Consider the following 24815-nt stretch of genomic DNA (forward strand, 5'->3'; position numbering starts at 1 on the left):
AGGAGAAAGATCCTATGGGAGCAAAGAGAAGTAAGACATCACATATGTCCAGGGAATTAGAAGTAGCTGTGAAAGGGATGAAACTACAGAAAGAAGAATACTTGACATTAGTTTTGTTTTGTTGGCTCACACCTGGAGTTACTTTGGGCTCTGCACTCAGGGGTCACTTTGGCTTTGTGCTCAAGGATCATTCCTGGCTCCGTACTGAGGGATCATTCCTGACTTTGTATTCAGGGATTATTCCTAGCTCAGTAGTCGGGGTTCATTCTTGGCTCTGTACTCAGGAATCACTCCTGGCGCTGTACTCAGGAATCAATCCCATACTCAGGGATCATTCCTGGCTCCATACTCAGAGATCATTCCTAGCTCTGTACTCAGGGATCACTCTTGACTCTGTACTAAGGGATCATTCCTGGCAGGGCTTGGGCGACAGTATGTGGTATTTGCAGTGCTCAGGTATTGTTCCCAGCTCAGTGGTCAGGCATGACCCTTTGACCCTTATTCCTGGATATGTGCTCAGGAGTGACCCCCAACCGTGCTCAGCAGACCATATTTGGTGGTAGAGATTTGAGTCCGGGTCAGCTAGATGCTTGCCATATTGAAGACACACATTTGATGAGAGCAAACATTCTGATGCGCCAGGTCCCATTCTGGCTGTGCTATCCCAGCCTTGTCCTACCCCAAAGCCACAAAGGAAGTGGTTTGGAGCAAACCAATACCAGGGTTTCAGTGGTCTCAATTTCAGAGGCAGCCTTCTTAACTTCCTCCCTTGCAGGAGCCACTGAAGGCAACAGATTTGTGCCCCTTGTCATAAGTTGAGATAGACCCACATGTGGGGTACTGTTATATTTTTCCGATTGAGTTCCTGCCTTTGGGATTTTCTTTGGATTTAAACTCTGGTTAAATTAGAAGGTAAACTTCACTCTAAGAGATATTTGACGGGGAAGGTATACCCAGGGCCCCCTTGAGAAAAGTTTTTCAAGATCTCCATTGCCTGGTAGGTCCCTTATGCAAAAAAAGTAAGAGTGAAGCTTTAGAGAAAAGATACACTCTTAATCTTTGCAGCACTGCCTTGGAAGACAGAGAACAAAACGAATCTAACTATAGGAAATTAATTCTCCTGGTGTTGGCTGGGGGGGGGTTCTGTGCATCTGCTTCAGTGGCTACATTGGTTAATATCAAGCATTAGGGATTTCTTTCAGAGAAATTATAATAAAAATTTTTAAGAACATTTCTGAACCACTAAGCCTAAGCTGTCTGCCTTAAATTTCTGGTCTGTTTGGTATTCAAGATCTTTCATTCAGTGGGATTCTTTTAAGAGAGAATTGAATGTCCAAGAAATAAATCATGGGTTGCAAAATAGCCTCATGTTTGAGTAAGGGGTGCCCAGGCTTCTGGAATCAGACATGCCATCCTTGGGGAGGAGTGCAGTTCTGGGACATACACAACAGAATCACTATGAAAATGCAGGTAGTCAGAAGGAACAGCTGAACGCAAAAAGGGCCAGTGGGTTACCAAGCAGTGGGCAGATCCTCAAAGAGTTTGCAATAAATGAGAGCTGTTCAACCTTACTCCAAGGAAGACTGTTGGGTAATCAAAATCCCACAACTACCAACCTCATCTAAGTCATCGAAGACAAAATCATTGATTTTTGTTTTAAGAAACAGAAGAAACATGTTTAGTGATGTAAATAGAATCAACACTTATTTCCCCTACATGTAGAATCCAAACTGGATACTTTTGAAGGGAGGGCAGGTATCCCCATGCTGGTTTTGAACTCTGTCATCTACAAGCAGAGATCTAGGGATCTACAGAACTTAGCTATCGAGTTTCACATCTGCCCACAGAGCAGTGCCTGGTGATGGTGGTGGTGGTGGTGGCGTGGGGGGTGTTTCCAAGACCTGGTCAATCTGAAACTACGTTTTTTTAAAACTCATATTGATTAAAACTCAGTCACTTTGGGGCCAGAGAGATAGCACAATGGATAGGGCACTTGTTTTGTGCAAGGCTGACCCCTGCTTAAATACTGGCACCCCAAATGATCCTTTGAGCCCCTCTAGGAGTAAACCCTGAGCACAGCCATGTGGCTTCAAAACAAAAACAAAACAAACAAAAAAATCTCAATCACCAAAATGTCCCAAGCTGTGAGAGGGTCTCAAAACACCATTTTTAGATTCCAGATATAAGGTAGATCATGCATCATTGGATTGTTTGTGTCCAGTTTGTCCTATTGAACTTAGGTTTCTCTAGGTTTGTCTGTGTTATTGCAAAGTCTGTATTTCCTTTCTTGTTTTATGGGTGAATATAGCACTGTAGCACTGTCCTCCTGTTGTTCATTGATTTGCTGAGTGGGCAGCAGTAACATCTCCATTGTGAGACTTGTTGTTATTGTTTTTGGCATATCGAATACATCATGGGGGAGCTTGCCAGGCTCTGCTTTGCGGGCTGGATACTCTTGGTAACTTGCCGGACTCTCTGAGAGGGATGGAGGAATCGATCCCGGGTCCGCCGCGTGCAAGGCAAACGTCCTACCCAGCTGACCCTGGTTCAATTCCCAGCATCTCATACGGTCACCTGAGCACCACCAGAAGTGATTCCTGAGTGCATGAGCCCAGAGTAACCCCTTTGCAACACCGGGTGTGACTCAAAAAGCAAGCACTGAACTCCCGTTGTTCATCGATTTGCTCAAGCGGGCCCAGTAACGTCTCCACGGTGAGACTTATTGTTACTGTGTTTGGCATATTGAATACGTCACAGGTAGCTTTCCAGGCTTTGCAGTGTGGGTGAAATACTCTCGGTAGCTTGCTGGGCTCTCTGAGAGGGGCGGAGGAATCAAACCTGGCTCAGCCGAGCCAGCGGTGTGCAAGGCAAACACCCAGCCACTATGCTATGAGATTTTCCCTATAAGTCTACAAAAGCACAAATACTTTCTCACATGTATATGAAAATTGTACCTACCATGATCATGCGTCTCTTCATGACTCTGTAATACTGAAAATATAACATCTGCTTGGGTACGGTTACCTCTGAACACATTTTAACTTCCATTGGCATTATTAGGCATTGATAAACAGACTTAGTAAAGTGAAGTTAAAAAAACACATTCTCCAAAAATATGACAAACTCTGAATACCAGCAGGATTTTAAATAGCCACTACCACTTCCGAAGATGAATCAATCGCTATCTAAACAAGAAAGTGAAAGTGATGTAAGAAAATTTATCGTTGACTAAGAGAGAGTACTTGACACTATAATAGCCAATGAAATCGTGCAAATATGAGAAGCAGTTCAGTGATAGCACAGCGGGTAGGGCGTTCGCCTTACAAGCGGCCAACATGGCCGACCCGAGTTCGATTCCTCCGCCCCTCTCAGAGAGCCCGGCAAGCTACCGAGAGTATTCAATATGCCAGACACAGTAACAACAAAGTCTCCAATGGAGACGTTACTGGGCCCGCTCGAGCAAATCGATGATTAACGGGAGGACCTTTACCTTTTTACCTTTTCAAATGCTCATTCTGTGAGATACTGCTAGGAAATGATGATTTCTACTTTTTAAATGTCCCAGGTCACAGTTGCCTATTGGAAAAGCAAATCCTACCGCATGGTAAGAAAACACTTACCTGCCACGAGAAGCTGGGGTAGGCAGAGTTTAGAGGATGTGGTGGATTTGTGGAAGTAGAGCCAAATGTTCTAAAAAAGTTCACACAGAGTTTCTTTAAACTTACAATTTGTTTCAGTATTTTTTTCCCTTTTGCCTTCTTTCTTCCGCCCTTCCTTAGTTGATGCCATTTCTTACTCGAACAAAAAGCAAAAATATAAATAAAATGGGTGAATATAATCTTCACATGTGTGTGTGTAAGATTTTTTTTTATCAGTTCTTCTGTCGATGGAAGTTGTTTCTCTGACTTCTGTGAGCACTTTTGCAAAAATGTGATTGGGAAGTTGCATCCTCAAGATGTTAGTTCTATTTCTTTTGCCTCTACTCCCAGATAGGAGATGCTGTATCCAGTAACAGTTTTATTTTCATTTTTTTGTGGAACTGATGTACTGTGACCCATAATGATAGTAGCAATTTATACTCCAACCAACAGTGTACAGGGTTCTGTCTCTTGACATCCTCAGCAATTGATGTAGTTGTTGTTATTATTATTATTTCTCCAAAATCTAGACATGATTATGAGGCATACATTGTAGTTTCATTCCCTTTTTTAAAGTTTAATGTAGGAATACAGCAATTTATGCAGCCATTGATGGCCCATTCATTATAATTCTAATTTCCAACCTCTTTTCTGATGCTCTTTGTGCCTGAAGAGGCCGGTAAGCAAATATGTTTGATCTTCCTAGCTGCTTTCTGATGTCAGCAATGCTGGCCAATATATTTATGTGGAATTTTATTGAGCAGGGCTTCTGAAAGCCACTGGTTTTCTTGAAGTAAAGAAAGGAGAAAAATCTGCACATCCTTAGATTTTGCCCTTCTGGACTGATACAGATGCCATGGCCAGTGATACTGCAACCACTTTGTGCTCTAATAAGCTCAGTAGCAAAGTGAGCAGAAGAGCAGATGGAGAGCTTGGTCCTCAGTGCTCCTGAGTGGCCCTACCAGATCTCAGCTCCTCACTGGCTCTTGCTGTTTAAAGCAGCTCAAGCTCTTGCTGGTTCAAGTCACTAGGAGTTTAGTCTTTTGTTTTGTTTTGTTTTCGCTTGGGGTTAAACACATCCCGCACTTGGTAAATGTGTTTATGCTAATAGCCCCACTTCCCCACTGATTTATCTTTTCTGACAATCCCCAAAGCTTTGTTGCTCTAATCACCTCTGTCTCTTTCTCACATGAGTCCCCTCTAGTTCAATGTCACCTGTTCAAGTTCTCAGGATGATTTGGGTAGGAGTAACTAGGAAACTGTTCCATCTTCATAGATCTCACCGTATTGGAGAAATGATATAGAGTTGGGCACATGGAAAGCAGGGCCCAACACAAACTGACCCCATTTTTGTACAACTTGTTTGAGATGGATACCCGGTTCTCTAACTCTGGGCTAATTCAGATGACATTCTTTTTTTTTTTTTTTTGCTTTTTGGGTCACACCTGGTGATGCACAGGGCCTACTCCTGGCTCTGCATTCAGGACTTACCCGCTGGTGGTGCTCAGGGGACCATATGGGATGCTAGGAATCGAACCCGGGTCGACTGTGTGCAAGGCAAACACCCTACCTGCTGTGCTATTGCTCCAGCCCCTCAGATGACATTCTTTGACCCACCACCCAAAATTTCAGCTGCTTATGACTCTCTATGGGCTACTTATAGACTTTCTTTAACCAGATCTAGACCTGCTTTATGAAAGAGGAGCAAGGATTGCCATTCTTAGAGGAGGTCCTGCAACATGACATCATGATTAGAACTTTCTCTCTTTATATAGACTAGCAAGCTTGTATAAAGTTTGGAGGGCTTTTTAAGTGATCCATTAGTTCATATATTTGACAAATATTTATTGAGTACTTGAACAGAGTGCACATGCACTCTTACTTGATTCTGAGATTATAATATTATAGAAGCATTCTTAGCCTATAAGTGTTTACATCTCATCTGAGAACAGAGGATAGACTAAATATTTTCTATATATTTTCTAAAAATTTTCCATAATGTGGGGAAAGTATTATAAAGTAGCTACCCAAATGATGGCAAGGGAAAATGGTAGAAGATTGTAACTTCTTCCTACAGTTTGGGGCTGGGGTTATGGGTCCATCTGACCTGGATTCTATTATAAATTGACCTTAAACATGGATAATTAGGGCCAGCAATGTAGTTCAGAGAAAGAGGATTTGTCTTGCTCGTGTGAGGTTCTGAGCTATAGCTCTGGCACTGTCAAAATAAGGGAAGGGTAATTAAATTGGGTTATTTCAGACAGAAGAAACAAGAAATAACTGTGACAGCATCAAGAGAGTGAGTGAGTATGAATCATCTGGATCTGAAATGACATAGTATAGGTTACAGCATGGGGGGTGGTGAATGGTGGGGAGAGGGAGAGAGATTGAGAGAGAAAACACTGATGTTGTTTGAAGCCAGAGAAGATAGCTGGGCAGATGCTGCTGGAACTCTTGGGTTTCACCTACACAGCCACATGCATCCTGAGCAAAGAGCCCTGCGAGCATGTATAACAGGGAGGGAGGGCTCTCTCTCAGCTCACAAGATCAGTTTAAGTATCAGCACAACACCAAGAAAATGAGTCTCTGGAGATAATCACATTTGCACTTATTGTACTGTGGGCATTGCCAATGTAATCACTGACTTTCAATTCACAAATCCTATTTGTTGTTCCCTTCTCTCTAAGACAACAATATATAACTCTCTCTACTTACTCTCAATAGCATAAACAAATCACTCTCCCTCATATTGGCCTTTCACAGAAGACAATGGTATTGGATGTGAGGGTGTTTATGTAGCATATAAGGATCAATTGTGTCTGAGAAATCACACTGTGTTTTAGTGCTTTGGACTCTATCTATCTATCTATCTATGTATCTATCTATCTATCTACCTACCTATCTATCTATCTCATTCACACACAAACATAGATCATACACATACAAAAATGCATAGACACACATACAAATACATATCTGCACGTTGTCAACACATGAAGCTTTCTTACGGTTGATACTTTTAGAGTAATTCTAGTAGGACGTGCATAGACGGTCATATCAGATGAAATCATTGCTTGTACTCAGCACCAGTGACTCCTCTCTCTCTCTCTTTCTCTCTCTCTCTGTGTGTGTTTCTGTCTCTCTCTTTCTCTTTCTCTCTCTCTCCCTTACTTTCAGAGATAAAGTTACCTGGTCCACAAATTAAGGATATGTTGATTCAGGATGGATGTATTTCTTGTGCGATTACAGGATGTCTAAAGGGCCTTGTTTCAGGTGACCGGGCCTCTGAGTTTCCAAATTCACGATTCTAGAATTTTCAAGTGTTATGAAACTCTAATATGTTGGGCTGAGAAAACTCTACAAGCATATCTGCTCAGAAATAGGATTGAACCGTGGGGTCAAAGCCTGTGGCCTCTTGATGTTTTGTTGTCACAGAGGCAGAACCCAATGTCCTAATGTTCCCCTTTGGGCGTCTCATAAAAGCAGTTGTACTTGGATGACTTTAGAGGAAATTAACATGCTGCTGTCTAACTATGTGTAATTCTACAGCAGCAGGAGGGCCACTAATGCTCCAAAACCAAGTCAGGCACCCTGCTGGCAGTCTTGCTGATTAGAAGCCAGTTGGGATCAGTGATGAGACATGTAGTCATCTTATTTCTCAACTCCTACATCCTGTAGTCACCATGATTATGTTTCCTTTTACATTGTACCCTTAACAAAAGAAACCACATAGTTCTTCTGGAAATTAATCTCATAACAGTAATTATAATTTGTGGGTATGTGTGTATATGGATTATTGGATGAAGACTATTTCCTGCACAAGTACGTGATGCACTCATGAAAAAAGACACCGAAGAATTAAAATCCTAGAATCAGCCACTCAAGTGTGTGTTGCTATAGGAAAGCCACCTCTCTCTGGTCTTTAAAGTCGCATCTGTAGACTGAAGGCGATAAATTGGATCATGGATTATGGAAGCTAACTTAGACGCCAACAGGGAACAAAGAGACAGCACAGGACAATGAAGCAGGCTGGTTTTATGTGCATAAGCAAATGTTGTGTGAGTTGGCCGGAGAAGGGAATAGACACCTTGAAGAATGTCATCAAGCCTGTCTCAATTCCAGCTCATTATTTTCATGCAGGCATTCAATCCCGGTATTTGGAGAGAGCTTCTGGCCTTTTAAGAGAAGCCAGGAATCTAGATTTTATGTGATATCTTCAAAATTCAAGTGTGGACATGATGGTTCGGGAAACACAGAGAGAAATAAGCAAGCAAGCTCCCTTGTTGACCATAACAAGGTCAACAAGGGAGCTTGATTGCTTACTTCATAATTCTCCGTCCTCAAGACAGGTTAATCTTCTCTTCCAAAGAGAGTCCTTTACCAGGGATGGAATACTTCCCTAGAATCTTGGACGCCGTTTTGTGGCTGCTGAAAAAAAATTAACTCAGTTATTTAGTTGTGTGGCTTGGGAAAGTCACTTCAATTCTGTTTCTCTTTTTTTTTCCAAGTGGGGAGCACTGAGATGATTTTCTTGGGGCTGTTATGAGAATGATAGAAAATGATATACCTCAATGATCTGCTCAGGGCATGTCTTCCTTTACTCGTTCTTTTTGTGTTATAGTCACCTGATCCAGTCACTCAATAATTGGGCACCTACTCTAGAATAGGCATTGTGCCAGGTGCAGTAATTACTGAGTAAACAAGCTGGAAAGACTTTTCTGCTCCTAAAAATATTAATCATAATACAGGTATTGAATGTCAATTAGCACCACATACTATGTTTAATGTTTTATTGGCATCAACTATTTAATACTTGTAATAACCATTATTATTCCACTATTATTCTGACTTTACAGATTAGAAAACAATGAGGACTTAAAATGGATACATTTCTTGCTTCACGTCATACAGCTACTTGGGGTAGAGTTGGGTCTTGAACTCAGTTCTGCCTGACCAGAAGAACCTAGTAAGTATTGGTGACCTGTGGTTGTTGGGAAGGCCAGCAAATTCCTAGAGTGCAGTGTAATAAAAGCTAGAAAAGAAGAAATATGGGAGTTTAGGGAAATGTAGAGAAGAGAGAGTTGTTCTACTTGAGATGTGCATGTGTGTGGGAGAGAGTTGGGAGGAGTGAGTGAGTGAGAGAGAGAAAATGAGAGAGAAAGAAGGGAGAGAGAGAGCAAGGGAAAGGGAGAGGGGGGAGGGGAGGAGGAAGGAGATAGAGATGACAGCGGATACAGAAAGGTCTGGAAGTTATGGCATATAAATTGAGGTCTGAAAGCAATGAGGGTTCTGATGAGAGGAAGTTGTGTGAGAACCTGCAAAGGATAATATATTGGCTTTAGATGTGGAAAATAACCCATTTGGAAAAAAAGATAATTTGCAAGAGGCAGTGAGAAATTCCTTCATACTGCATTAAAGGGTTTGGAAGAGACCCCTTCCTGGATGGGGTAAACAGCTGATCTCTGATTCTGCTTACTCTTCTTAGGACCTTGGTTCCATGCTAAGAGCTCTGGGCTAGTGACTAGGGAAAGAATAGATGGCCTGGTATGGGCCCTGATTCTAGTCTCTACGACTCTAGTCTGATGACTTAGTTTTCATTTTCAGCTTTTGTAGCTTCACTTCCAATTAGCCATAGGGACTAATCAATTAGAGAGTTTGTTTTTTAGAATAACTGGCATGGCTCTGTGAGAAGGAAGGATGACCAAAGAGCTTTGGAATCCATAAAAGCTCTAATCAAACCCATCTGTCCCCATTCAAAAAGTGTTCTTCAAGCACCTCTTGTATGTAATGCACATGATCACTGATGATCTCATTTCCTTCTCACACAGGCCTTTGTAGAAAATAATGTTTAAACTTTGTTCTCTGACAGGCTCTCAGGATCATGAGGTTATTAAGTTATGCTCTTGGCAAGGACAGGGGTTTGTCAGGGTTCATCCCCTGACCTCATGTCTTTGCAGCCTTTTCTTCCAGGACAGCTTTACTCACAGATATTCTTCAGATATGCTCCTGATTCTCTCTGATTTCTGTTTAAAAACCACTTTCCCCTAGAGCTCTCTCTGACCTTTTTATATAGAACAGCACCACTCTTTCTTCTTAACCAGTTACCCTGATTTATTTTTCTTCATTGTAATTCATATTAGTGAGATTCCTTCCCTCCCTCCCTCCCTCCCTCCCTCCCTCCCTCCCTCCTTCCTTCCTTCCTTCCTTCCTTCCTTCCTTCCTTCCTCTCTCTCTCTCTCTCTCTCTCTTTCTTTCTTTCTATTTCTTTCTTCCTATTTCTCCTTTATCTTTTGCCACATCTGGCAGTGCTCAGGGATTGCTCTTGTCTCTGAGATCAGAAATTATTCCTGGGACCATATGGTTTGCCAGGAATATAACCTCAGTGAGTCATGTGTAAGTCAAGCACCCTACCTACTGTACTATCTCTACATCCCTCTAATCTACCTCTTATTTAATTTTCATCACGAGAACTGAAGCTTGATGATGGCAAGGATCTTGTCCTAATTATGTAGCACTATACTTCCAGTGCTTGGGAGTCAATTAGTTTTTCTCTAAATGAATGAATACTGGGAGAAATGAATGGATGAATACATAGATAGGAAGTTCAGTGGAGGGCTGGGTGGGAAAATGAAACTGGAGCATGAAAAGATAGATGAAGAGATGGGTGGATGTGTCAGTGAGTGGACTGATGCATGAGAGGCACGCAGAATTTTGAGTCAGACAGGCCTGGGATAAACCCTGATTTTTGCCTTCCTATTGCCCCTGTTTCATGCTTCATATTTCTATTGCAAAGTCGTTCATGGGGCCTTACTTTGAGCACTGTCAAGCCAGTAAATACACTTATCTAGTGTTCGGCAATTCTGGGGCACCCTCTGGTTTTACAGAGTTCACTAAGAGCCAACTGCTTCACTCTCCTCTTCATCAAATGGAGCAGATCCTTTCTGTCTGTCATGACATTGTAAATCTTCCTGAGATGTTAGTTGATTGAGAGAGTTAAGCTACTATAAATTAAACATTACCATGATATCCGAACATAAGCTGACCTTTCAATTGTAGGGATAATGAAATAGTCCCAAGCAGATGCATTTATTTCTCCCAAAGTCTTACAGGGATAAGATTGAATGTCTTTTTTTTTTTTTTTGCTTTTTTGATCACATCCGGTGATGCTCAGGGGCTACTCCTGGCTCATGCACTCAGGAATTACTTCCTGTGGTGCTCAGGGAACCATATGGGATGCTGGGAATCAGACCCGGGTTGGCCATGTGCAAGGCAAATGCCCTACCTGCTGTGCTATTGCTCCAGACCGAGATTGAATATCTTAATCAAGACTTGTCTTAAGTTTTACTCCTTGTCCCTAGACTTTGAACTGCATGGAACACTCATTTGCTTATTTACCATTATTTGTTGGGCACCATCTCTGCCCAGGACCTAAATATCATGCCTCAACATAGTTGTTGGGATATTGAGATAAACCAGGCAGAAGAGTTTCCATCTGTATTACAACATCCAACAAATAATTAAACCTGATTATTTTGTACATGAAGCAAAGATAAATCAGAATAGTTCTGTGGTGATGGTGATAGTGGCTAGCATCCTAGGGGCCTTCTCTGAGGAGATTAGCTGCAAATGAGTGTGAGTGTAACCTCATAGACCTTCTTCCATAGATGAGATTTACTACTTTCAGGAGAAAAGCAATTTGGTTAGGGACCCAAACTCCCACTCAATCCCATTTTCTTTACCTCCCTATGTCTTCAGAGCCTTGCCATCAAACGAGTTCTATGGAGCCCACATCAGTGCTCATGGCACATGCATTTTATTGCTTGGTAAGCTAGGGATCAGCTCTGATGAACCCTACTGACATGTATGCTTTATTGCTTGGTAATCCCAGGATTGGATTTTTTTTTATCAGTCCTGCTGCTCCAATTTTCATTCGTGGTGTGCCAACTTCTGCTAGACTCTTTCCAGTGCAGTTGAGGGAAAGTTTATGCTTGGATGAAATGACAGTGAATTAAACAGGCAAACACATACAAAACACAAAGCCACCCCTGTCGGTGGCTCCAGGGTGCAGATGGAACTCAAGAGCTTTTAAACATGACTTTTGAGGGTAGTGACAATAGTAGTACATCAATAAGAGGAAAAGGGGATAGAACGATTCTCATCACTGGGAGAGACGTTGGCATCACCATTCTGCACTTTAGATGTAAGTGCTTTTAAGAGAAAGAGCAAAACTAAAGAAACCATTTCATCCTATACCTCCCGATCCAGATCAAACTGTAGACAAATTTTATTTTTTATTCATCTGCGCCTGAATGTTGTGTAGTAAATATTTTTATTGCCTCTCTTTTAGTGTATCACTCAAGAATATGATAGTGTAGTGGGGCCTCATGGGATGGGGGTGGAGCCGGCCCTTTCCTCCCCACCTAAATGAGGCCCCAAGTTGCCACCCACGAATGGCCTCTTTGGCTCCTGATCAAGCTGCTTAATGACCATGACCCTAGAGACTCAGAAACAAATCTCGAAACCCGGCAGTTTTTGGCAGAAATACGTCCGGTCCCTGCAGTAGGTTACGGGTGCTGGGCCAACCCAGGCGGGAATAGGTTTCGTGCATTGGCCTGTTCCCCCTGGCGGCCCAGTGGCCGCCATCCTCCAGGGGCCACTGTACAGTCAGGTTTGGGCCCACAGTGACGAGACACGTGTGGCCTCACTGGATGGGGGTGAATTTGGCCCTTTCCTCCCCACCCCAACGAGACCTCGAGTCGTCACCCACAAATGGCCTCTCTGGCTCCTGATCAAGCTGCTTAACGGCCATAATCCCAGAGACTCAGAAACAAATCTTGGAACCCAGTGGCTCTTGGCAGAAATGCATCTGGACCCGCAGTAGGTTACTGTCGCTGCACCACCCCAGGGGGAAAAGGGTGTTGTCACTCTGCCTGCTCCCACTAGGTGTCTCAGTAGCTGCTATCCTCCAGAGGCCATTGGACAGTCAGGTTTTGGCTCTCAGTGATGAGACACGCGGGGCCTCACGGGATGGGGGTGGAGCCGGCCCTTTCCTTCTTGTCCCAGTGAGACCCTGAGTCGCCACCCATGAACGGCCTTTCTGGCTCCTGATCAAGCTGCTTAATGGCCATGATCCCAGAGACTCAGGAACAAATCTTGGAACCCAGCAGGTTTTGGCAGAAATCCCTCCAGATTTAAGTGTTAATATTTTGAAACTTCAAAATCGTGCTGCCACTACTGCAGTGATGTGACATCATACGTTATTCATAACCAGCAATAGAAAACAAATTGTCTACTGTTGCCTTTTCAGCAGATCTGAGTGTTGGGATAAAATCCCAAATAATAATGGTGGGTTTGGTGTCAAAATATTGAATGTAATCAAAGTAGAGAGAAACTAATGTGGAAATCATCTGCCCCACAGGTAGGGGAAGAGTGTGGGATGGGGGTATACTGGGGTTTATGGGGGTGGAGAATGGGCACTGATGAAGGTATGGGTGTTTCGTTGTATGACCGAGACTTAAACCCAAAAGCTTTGTAGCTTTGCTCACCGTGATTCAATAAATAAAATTATAAAAAATGAAAAAAAAGTAAGGTGGAGTTAAAAAATATATGATCTACTGAAAATCTCTAGGAGCTGTGACATCACTGAGTAGAGTGATTTTGGGTGTAGCTTCTAGAGGGGCATTGTTGCAATACAGTCACTGGAAGTGGGGCATGGTGAAAATTCTGGCCCATTCTACCCTTTCCTGGGAACCATCATTTCTCCCTCTCTCTCCCCCTCCCCCCATCTCCCCACTCCCAACACACACACACACACACACACACACACACACACACACACGGATCTTTACACCCTGCTACACATTAACTGTCTCTCACTTGCATTGGGAGTTCAACAATCAGTGATGGAAACAGCTTGAAGTAACTAAAACACAAAATCCTTTGCATGCAGGCCTGCTGTACTATAGACAGCTGATCCAGCCACTCCAGTGACCAGAAATCTCATCTTCTGGTGTCCCTACAAAGTCTCAGAATGGACTCTCACTGAGTAGTTTGAGCAACTTACCCATTTCAGAACCAATCTTTATGCCCCAAACAAGGGAATATTTTGATTGGCTGAACTTATGGTAAAATGCTGCCTGGAGCAGGAGAAGTGGCCAATCAGGTTCATGCTATGGGAAGTCAAAGGAGTTGTATGGGTGGTTCTATAGAGAAGAACTCAGTATCTTTCAACCAAAGAAGTTCCAAAAAGTTAGCGGTCTTCCCATTGTCTCCAGACAAATTCCATCTCCCACTATGGTTGTTCCTATTCTCCCCTCCCCAACAAAACCTTCTGCTTCTGTTTCATCATCTTCTGGGTGACCCTGGGGAGTGTCTTTCACCTGGCACGTGCCCAATAAATCCAGCTTTAATGGAATAATGTTTTTTCTGGGCTCTTCTTTTACTTTGCTGGGTGTAATTACTTTAGGAATCCCTGCGTGAAAGGAAACACTCATTTCAGCACTCCTTTACAACAAATACATCTTCATGTAACAGGAAAACCTTCAGAGCTTGCACCGGTCCTGGTTTTTATGGTTAACAAATAAAGTTGAACAAAATTAATGAATGTGTCAAAAATTCGAGGCTTTGATGACTCAGACTTGTTGGGTAAATGTTTCCATCGAATGAAACAGATTTATCTTCCCATTGTTCATAACTGTAGGTCATTTAATAGATGAGGCAGACTGCGGCTTTGGTGCAAGCAGCATGCAAAAGCAGGAAGGATGGGAAACTTCTGGGGGGCATCTGAAAGATTGGGGGTTCCCAGAGTTTAGTTACAACTAACATAGGTAACTTAAGAAAGCTTTTCTTTTAGAGAATGAAAAATGGCTTACGATAAACAAAGTCAGATGAGAGGATTTTTTTCCTGAACAGGAGGATTTGGTACATAACAGGGCATGACCAGTACCACAAAGGAAAACTCCAAGCATGGTTCTAGGAGCGTCTCGATTCTAACACTGTGTAACTACCTTGAAGAGGTAAAGGGAAGAGGTATTCAAAGACTCATACTTCTGGCAGGAGACAGAAATCTCTTTGGGAAGATGCTCAGGTGAGGTCAGCTGTGAAAGAATCTGTTTGGGATTGCTGTTCACCTGCACCAGCTGTGCCCAGTGAGAGTTCTGAGCTGAGCACAGGAAATGGTCAGGCAGTAGGAAGAATGTCAGTTTGGCCCCTTATTGGCAAGGAAACCTGTGATAGGAAAAGAGTCCAAGTCCTTAGGGTTCAGAATGAAGACATTATCCCTCACTCCCAGGGTTATGTACGAATGAAAAGAGGTAGCACAGAGCACAGAGCAGAATGGCAGGAGTGATGCATACAGCCAGTGATGGTTGTGATGGTTTAATACCACTGGTGTATGATGAAACTAGGAACCACAGTTGGGGCTAATTTGAAACAGAAACTCGGTTTAAACACCAAAGATGCTCCCACGGAGACGTTAACAATTAGATATTTTATTTATTTTGTGTGTTGGGGGTGTGTTTGGGGGCCATACTCGAGTGACTGTGCTCAGTGCTTACTCCTGACTCTGTGCTCAGTCTACAGCCATACCATCCTGAACGCATCTGATCTCATTCGATTCTGAGCTCAGGGATCACTCACGGTGGTGCTTCCACCATCTGTGGTGCTGGGAATAGTCCTGTGCAAGGCAAGTACCTTCCCTGCTGTCCTCTCTCTCCAGCCCTGACAATCATATATTTTTAGACTATTTTATTAGTCACTGTGAAATTACAAAGTTATTTATGATTGGGTTTCAACATCCATTTACAGAGCACTTACAAATGCTGAGCTCAGTTCTGTGCCACTATCAAGCCACTTCATTCTTGTTTGTTTGTTTATTTATTTTGTCTGGGAACACAGTGGCTGTGCTCAGGAGGCTTACTCTTGACTCTGTACTCAGGGATTATTTTTGGTAGCTTGAGGGACCATATGTGACTCCAGGCATCCAATTAGGGTCTTCCATGTGTCTACTAAGTACCTTAACTCTTCTACTGGCTCTATTACCCCATAAACCACTGTAGTTCTACAACAATCACATGAAGGGTGATTATTAGTCCTTATATAGTTGAGGAAACTGAGGCATAGAGAGGCATAGAGAGATGAAGCAACTCCTTTCTCTGTAGACAGTGTCCCTCACTGGAGAACCATGAGTATCCAGGAAACACCTCTGGCTTCTGAAAATCTCATACTGTTGCCATGAGAAAGGCATCAGCTTCCCTGGAAATCAATGCCCAGGAACTGTTTGACTCCCTATTTGCCTCTCACACCTGCAGACCCACCTGCCCTGGGTCTTGTTACTTCCTCTTCTCCTGAGTATAGGGTTTGGGAAGTGAAGGTTAGTTCCATCAGATGAAAAAGCCCAGGTAGAGACTCGTGTCTGTTTCTAAAATTCCATCAACCCTATTCACTCTACTGAACTTGATGACCATCTTTGGTCTATTCTTCTATTACTCCTCTGATAATTGTTAGGTTGCTTGTAAATCTTCACAAAGATAGCAAGTTGGTTGTAACTGAACAAGCAATTCAAAGGTGTTTAAACAAAAAAATCAATTATTTCCCCCTTGCTTATATTAAGTTTTCCTATAAACCCAAAGAAAAGCACTGCTGAATATCTGTTTTCTATCTTGCCATATGCTTTTTTTTTAACTCAGAAAACATGCACAAATGCATCTGTATATTTTCTTCTCTCCCCCATCCTTTTTTTTTTTGCTAAACGTGGATCATATTATGTATACTACTCCTCAGCTTGCTTTTTTCCCCATTTATCACACCAGAAAATCCTGCAGATTTATGATTAGACCATCTCATCTTTTTAAATAGCTGCATAATATTTCACAGTTTGAATTTACAGCAGGAATTACACCGTTCTCCTACTGATTGACATTCTGTGTGTGTTCGAGGTATGTGAATGTGTAAGTTTTACACCTCAAACAATGCTGCAATAAAAAACTCATGCCTCTATAGTCACTTTTATTCCTGTAACTTAGATTGCCCTAAATTGGGATAGCTATGTCAAAGAGTAGAATGCATTTTTATTGCAATGACTCTTGCCAGATTATTTCTCAAAGATCAGTAAGCCTTCTAACAGGAATATTGGAATGTCTATTCTCCCCACCTCTCTTGATACATACTAGCACCAAACATGATCAGTGTTCTTTTATCAATATGATAAAAATGTATCTTGCTGTTGTTTTGCCATGCATTTCCCTGAATCATAATGGATTTTGTACATATTTATAGTTAATTCTGTCTCTGTCTGGCTTTAACTAATCTCTCTCAACACAAAATTAGTCTTTGAAGGCAGGATGTCTGAGTTCTGATTATTTGTGAGCTTAGAATGAGGACAACTGAGAAGAATATGGAGGAGGAAGCAGGAATAGATAAAGACCAATTCTGTGTTTTAAAATCTGTTAGAAACCTGCATTGTGTCAATGTAAATGCCCTGGCTAGGATATTGTGCTATAGTTTTGCAATATGTTATCATCAGAGGAAACTCAGTTTGACATTTCTATGTATTAAATCTTACAGAGAGATATGAGAACAGGTAGGGCACTTGCCTTGCATGTGGCTAACCTAGCTTCAATGCCTGGCACTGCATATGGTCCCCTGAGCACTCTCAGGAGTGATTCATGAGCACAATGCAAGGAATAAGCCCTGAGAACTGCCAGGTATGACCTCTAAACAAAATGAAACAAAACAAAACACCAAAGCAGACCTGAGATATCTCCTATAGTGGCCTGGCCAATGACCAGCCTCTCAGTGAATGGTGACCCCATTCTCCGGCACCCCAGGTCATTCAGATGCCAAATTCTCAACCTCTTTATCAAACACTCCGTGCCCAACCAAGATCTCTGCATGTTCAACCATTAGCATCCATCCAGAACCTGACTGTTTCTTGCCTCTTCTGCCTGTAGCACCATGTTCTAAGCACTGGCCCTTCTCACCTCAGGGCGTGATTCTTCACACATCCTCCTCACAGGCTCCCCTCTGAGTTGCTGACAAAGTCACTTCATGATCACTCCTCACTAAGAAGCCACCAGTCATCCTTCTTTTACCCACTGAGAAAAGCTGAAGTGATCACAAAATGCTCTAAGGTAAGGCCTTGTGTGGTTTTGTCCCCAATGCCTCCTGAACCTCCTTTTCGCTCCTTTCTCTTTTGGCTCCTGTCACTCCAGTTTTACTTGTCTTCTTGCTCCTCTTTCTCTGATGAGGCTATATCTCTGTCTCAGGTCTTTGCGCATGTGCTGTGGCCCCAGTGGGAAACTCTTTTCCCAGCCCAGGTAGCTGGTACCCTCAGCTCCTTTGAACATGTGCCTGACTGTCTCTCCCCCCAGTACTCCTCAATTCTTTTTTTCCTGTATTACATCTCATCTTTTTATCATAGTTTATGATCTTGTTTATTTTGTCTTTAGTCAGTGCTGGAGTGCATGCTTACCAAGGAAAAGGATTTCTGTCCGTCCTTTTTATTTATTATCTAATCATATTGAGATACAGTTACAGAATTGTTCACGATTAGATTTCAGTCATATGTTCCAACACCCATCCCTTTATCAGTGTACATTTCCCACCACCAATGTCCCCACCCCCCACCTCTATGGCAGTGACCTCTCGGGCATTATGGTTTGCAATACAGATATTGAAAGGTTATCATGTATATCCCTTTACCTACTTTCAATAATCAGTTCTTGTCCAGCATGATTATTTCCAAATATTATTGTCATACTGGTCCGTCCCTTCTCTATACTAACTGCCATCTACCCCCACTCACTTGTGGTAGTTTCCAACCATAGACCAGTCCTCATGCTCCCTGTTTCATCTGGTCTTGGATATTATTCTCATACTATTTTATTTATATCCCACAAATTAATGCAGTCATTCTATGTCTGTCCCTCTCCTTTGAACTCATTTCACTGAGCATGACACCTTCCATGTTGATCCATTTATAAGCAAATTTTATTATTTCATTTTCCACACAGCTGTGTAGTATGCCATTGTGTAGATGTACCATAGTTTCTTTACCTGTCACCTGTTCTCAGGTACTTGGCTTATTTCCAGATTCTGGCTATTGTTAATAGTGCTGTAATGAACACAGAAGTACAGACGGTGTTTCTGCTGTGTGTTTTAGGACCCCCAAGGTATATTCCCAGAAGTGCTATTTTTGGGTCAAATGGTAGCTCAATTTCTCATTTTTTGAGGAATGCCCATATTGCTTCCCAAAAAGCCTGTCTGTTTTATATGCAGGTAAATCTCAAATATCTATTGCTGGTACAGATAGCATATGATAAATCTTTTTTGGAATTAGTGAGAAATATAAATCTCTCGCGGACAAGTGAGGAGTTATTTTTCTAATCAGTTTTTAAGAATAAAGCAACTAACACTAAAATGTTTTCTTTTAAAAATTTCTTTTGAATTAAGTCACAATTATTTATGAGATTACTTGTAGTTGAATTTCAGGCATACAATGTTCTGATACTAATCCTGTCACCAGTGTCAACTTCCCAGTGTCCCCAGTTTCCTTTCTGCTCTCCAGCTTTCCTCCTAGAGAGGCACATTTTAAAAGATTTTATTTTTATTTTCAAAATTTTTTTGTTAATAACTGTGCTTTAATTTTTTTGATAGTTGCATTTTAGGCATATAATAATTTAACACCAATCCCATCACTAGTGTCAACTTCTCTCCACTGTGTTCCCATATTCCCTCCCCACCCAAACTCCCCAATTCATCCCTGCCTTGATGACTTGACAGGTACACTGCAAAGTGGTTGTAGTTTAGATCTCATGTTTTCAGTGTTGTTGAGTCTGTGTTTTGGATATAAGGCTACATGACTCATATCACCAGTATAACTAAAGTCCTGCTGCCTGTTCACCCATCAATTCCCGTTCTCTTTTCCCTCCATTAATTTCTTTCTTTCTATGACAGGCACATGTTAGAGTTTGGTGGTTGTAGATTGAGTCTCATGTTTTCATTTTTTTTTATTAGTGAAACACCATGAGGTACAGTTATAGACTTATAAATTTTCGTGCTTGGGTTTCAGTTATACCATGATCAAGTACCCATCCCTCCACCAGTGCCCATCCTCCACCACCACGGGTCCTAGCATCCCTCCCACCCTCCATCCCCCCCGTCCCACCCTGCCTCTGTGGCAGGGCATTCCCCCTTGTTCTCTCTCTCTTCTTTTGGGTGCTGTGTTTTGCAAGAGAGGCATTGAGTGGCAATCATGTTTGGTCTATAGTCTACTTTCAGCATGCTTCTCCCACCCTGGGAGGATCCTCACAACACCCTTTATTTGGTGCTCTCTTCTCTATCTGAACTTCCTTTTCCCCCAGCACGTGTGGCTGGCCTCCAAGTCATGGAGCAAAATTCCTGGCACTAATCTCAGCCGTACCTGGGTGTTAGTCTCCCATTTTGTTGCTCTATGTTCCCCAGATGAATGCAATCTTTCTGTGTCTATCCTGCTCTTTCTGACTCATTTCACTTAACTCATGTTTTCAGTTTTATTGGTTCTGGTTTCAGAGATACAGCTATACTTCACCTCTACACTGCCAAGTGTCTGAGCTCTTGCCTCTTACCTCTGTTCCCTTCGACCTGCCTCTTACTCTCCCTACCATTTCTTTCTTTCCCTATTTTTCTCAGTTTAATTATTTCTTAAGAGTTTTTCCATGTCTGTTAACCTAATCTTGATTTTTACTCTATTCCTATGACCTCTTTCGTCCAATAAGCTACTTAAAGGGAGTTCCAAGGAGTCTTACTCTTATGAGTAAGTTAGTTCTTGAGCCATTCATGACCAAAAATGGCTGTTTTGCAGTATTGATTTGTTCATTCATTCATTCTTTCCTGCTTTCCTAGCAGTGCTGGAGTGGAGGGTGGGGGTCTCCTAGCTAAGTCTCCTAGCTAATTCTACACTAAGCAGCTTAGTGTAGAATCTGGTGATATAGTACTCAGACACAATGGGCTGGTGTCACAAAAGTCATAATATCTTAGAGTATTTGGGAGATTGTCACTGGTGCTGAGGGAAAGCCATAGAGTGCAAAGATTAAACTCCAGGATGCAAGACCTATGCTCCAACCCTTTGAGTCAATTCTTTATTAATTTTTTTAAATGCTCCCCCTCCATCCCCGCCAAAATTGCTGAATAAGACTCATAGATAAAATAACACATGATACAAGAAACTTGAACTCAGTGGTTGATTTGAATGAAGAGATTTTCTCTATCTAAAAGAAGCTTGTCTCCAGGGGCATGCACAGAATTGTGGGAGTGTATCCTGGTGAGCTGGAAGACAGAGTTCCAGGCTCAACTTTCAGCTTCCTCTTCAGGGGATCTTTGAACAGTTCCATGCCTCGGAGCTGACAAAGGAGAAATTGACATAATCCACCAGCTGTTTTGGGCAAAGCATGTGGCACATAGAAACCACTCAACTCATAGCAGCAATTTTTAATTTTCCTGGCTTGTTTTGATGCTCTTTTACTTCAGAGGCCTGAATAAAAATAAGGAGATAAAAATATGTTTTTTGGGGGGAGGTTGGGCCACTTCCCTGCATTTGTCCAAAAATTATTTTATGCTATTTGTTCAAGATCACAAAGAAGAGAATGTCTTTGTGCTCAGCTTGTTCCGATGTAAACATCCTTGTTCTTGTTTTTTACTCAGGTTACTGTGGAACGATTCATTTTTAATCTGAACAGGGACATGTAGAAAACACAACTGGCTGTATTCAGGGTTTACTTGTAGCTTTGGGCTGAGGGATCATGCGTGGTGGTATACAAGAGAGTTCACACAGTGCTGGAGATTGAGCCAGGGTTTGACTTGCAGTTGAAATTGTTTAAACTTTTCTTTGATTGACATCGATTATCATAATTATTAGTGATGAATAACCATGTGTCTAACTCCAACCCCACACCCATCACTAGTATACCCAGCTCCCTCACCCAAAGGACCTCAAAACCCTTCCCTTATGTCTACCTTACCCCAGCCAAACCAATCGTGTGGATTAGTTCTCTCACTCTGTTGCCTTTGACCCTTTTTTGCTTCTGAATGACTTTATTCAGCATGATGTCATTTGCAAATTACATGTTTAATTCTTTTGTAGAGCTGCATAGTACTCTGTTGTGTACATATACCACAACTTCTCGAACCATTTGTCTGTAGTTGAGCATTTGGGTTGTTTCCCTATCTTGGCTATCTTACTAAGTGGTACATGAAATTTTGAATACAAATGTCCATTCTCTCTCTATTTCTGTTTGCCTAAAAATCTTGAGAGATGGCATCTGGGGACTTCTTAGGAGATATCGATTCGGCATTTATTTGTTCATACGAGCAACTTGACATCTGCAGACACATTTCAAAATCCTTTTTATATGTTTTCTAAGATGCCAAGAATTGAAAGGGTAACCATGGTGGGTCTGGAACCACTCCTTATCTTTGAGCTCCTTGGGAGAAAAGTGCTGAGTTCTCACATAGATCACTTAACCCTACAATGACCCTCGGAGATAAGCACTGCTCTTATTGTCTAGAGCTCAACTTCTTAAACTGTGCACTGTGTTACCCATATGGGGTCCTAGGAATGAAACTTTTGCTTAAAAATAAATGTGAGCTCTCTGGGCACGCGCAGCTAGGAACAGCCCCTAGACAGCCGGTTTTCAACCCCTGATCTGCGTGGGACGGGCACAGAGGCCCAGCTCTGGGCAACAAAGCTGAACGGCTCCAATTCCAACAGGTACAGCCCGCCCCCCAAGGGCCTGGGTCCCTCTCTGGGCACGCGCAGCTAGGAACAGCCCCTAGACAGCCGGTTTTCAACCCCTGATCTGCGTGGGACGGGCACAGAGGCCCAGCTCTGGGCAACAAAGCGGAACGGCTCCAATTCCAACAGGAGACGTTCCCAACTCCTCGCCCAGTGCCAGGGACTCTTTCCGGAGCCGCGGCCGCTTACGCAGCCGCGAAATATTTTCCCACTACATATGCCATAGGAACCATAAGCTAACTTCTTAGATGGAAACTTCTCTAGTTTAGCTCAGACACTAGAAACACAGTAGCCAATAACTCATAAGCCTATCTTAACTCACACTGCATATGAAGCAGAATAGTAACAGTGAACGTGAAGGACTAAACCACACCTCTCACAATGGTAAAGCAACGCAAAAGCCCACCAAACTTTCATATTGAAGAGTCTAGCCCAGATGACACCAACAGTACTGTAGTGTTAGACAACCTCTCTGACAAGGAATTCAGAAGGGAGCTACTTAGGATGCTTAGGGAATTAAAAGAAACAATGGAAAGCAATGCCAATAGAAGACAAGAGGATCTGAAGGCAGAAATGAGGAAAATGCAATCAGAAATGTCAGACCTGAAAAATCTCGTAGGCGAATTGAAAAGCTCAGTGGAAGGCCTCAGCAGCAGAGTAAGAGCGGCTGAGAACAGAATCAGTGAGCTCGAAGATGAAGTTCAGAGACTCTCCAGAAAAGAGCAGAAAATGGAAAAGAGACTCACAATTCGGGAACAGATGGCAAGAGAAGATCGTGATGAAGCCAAGAGGGGTAATATAAGAATTATTGGAGTCCCAGAGGGACAGGAAGAAAACCTCGATGAAGAAGAAACTGTCAAAGAAATCATTGCTACAACGTTTCCAGAGCTGAAGAAAACTTGTGACCACATTCAGGAGGCCCGAAGGGTACCAGCTAGAAGAAATCCGAATAAAAATACCCCAAGACACATTCTGATCAAAATGACCAAAACCTTAGACAGAGACAAAATTCTGAAATCAGCAAGATCGAAGAAAGAAATCTCTTACAAAGGAGCATCCTTAAAATTCACAGCTGATTTTTCTGATGAAACCCTCATGGCCCGAAAACAGTGGTGGGACATAGTAAAAAAACTCAATGAAATAAATGCCTCCCCAAAAATACTTTTCCCAGCAAGACTCTCATTCATAATAGAAGGAACAACACACAGTTTCACAGACAAACAACAGCTCAGGAACTTCATAGACTCAAAACCATGGTTACAAGAACAACTAAATGGGCTACTTTAAGGCAAGAAAGGGCCCTCAAATACACCAAATTTTAACAGAACAATGGGACAAAATCCCATAACAATAATCTCTCTCAATGTCAATGGGCTAAATTCACCAATTAAAAGACATAGAGTGGCAGGATGGATTAGAAAATTGAACCCAACATTCTGCTGCCTGCAAGAAACGCATCTCAATAGTCAAAGCAAACACAGACTCAGAGTCAAAGGCTGTAAAACAATCCTACAGGCAAACAGCTCCCATAAAAAAGCTGGGGTAGCCATCCTTATATCAGACCACATCGATTTCAGAGTGAGGAAGGTCATAAGAGACAGTGAAGGCCATTTCTTATTGATCAAAGGATCTGTACAACAGGAAGAACTTACAATAATAAATGTATATGCACCTAATGAGAGACCAGCAAAGTACTTAAAACAACTACTCATAGACTTGGAAAAAGACATCAATAGCAACACAATACTAGTGGGAGACTTCAACACTGCTTTGTCACCTCTTGATAGATCAACCAGACTCAAGCTTAGCAAGGACATACTTCATTTGAGGGAAACAATGGAAGAAAGGGACTTAGTAGATATATATATAGGACACTTCATCCACAAAAAGCTGAATACACATTCTTCTCAAGCGTACATGGAACATTCTCCAAGATAGACCACATGCTGAGCCACAAAACATGCCTCCATAAAATTAAGAAGGTAGAGATTGTATCAACAATCTTCTCAGACCATAATGCGCTGAAATTAGAAGTAAATCACACACAAAAACAGAAAGCTAAATCAAACACCTGGAAATTAAACAGTGCACTATTGAACAACGAGTGGCTTAGACAGGAAATCAAAGAGGAAATCAAAAGATTCCTAGAAACGAATGAAAATGAGAACACGAGTTACCAAAACTTATGGGACACAGCAAAGGCTGTGTTAAGAGGAAAGTTTATAGCTCTACAAGCATTCCTCAGGAAGGAGGAGCGAGCACACATAAGTAACCTAACCTCACAGCTTAAGAGCTTGGAGAAGGACCAAAAAAAGGAGCACAATCCGAACAGGAGAAAGGAAATAATAAAACTGAGAGCAGAGATTAATGAGATGGAAACCCAAAAAACAATCCGAAAGATCAATGAA

The sequence above is a fragment of the Sorex fumeus genome, unplaced genomic scaffold (assembly GCF_029834395.1).
Source record: "Sorex fumeus unplaced genomic scaffold, SorFum_2.1 ptg000130l, whole genome shotgun sequence".
NCBI classification, from domain to species: domain Eukaryota; kingdom Metazoa; phylum Chordata; class Mammalia; order Eulipotyphla; family Soricidae; genus Sorex; species Sorex fumeus.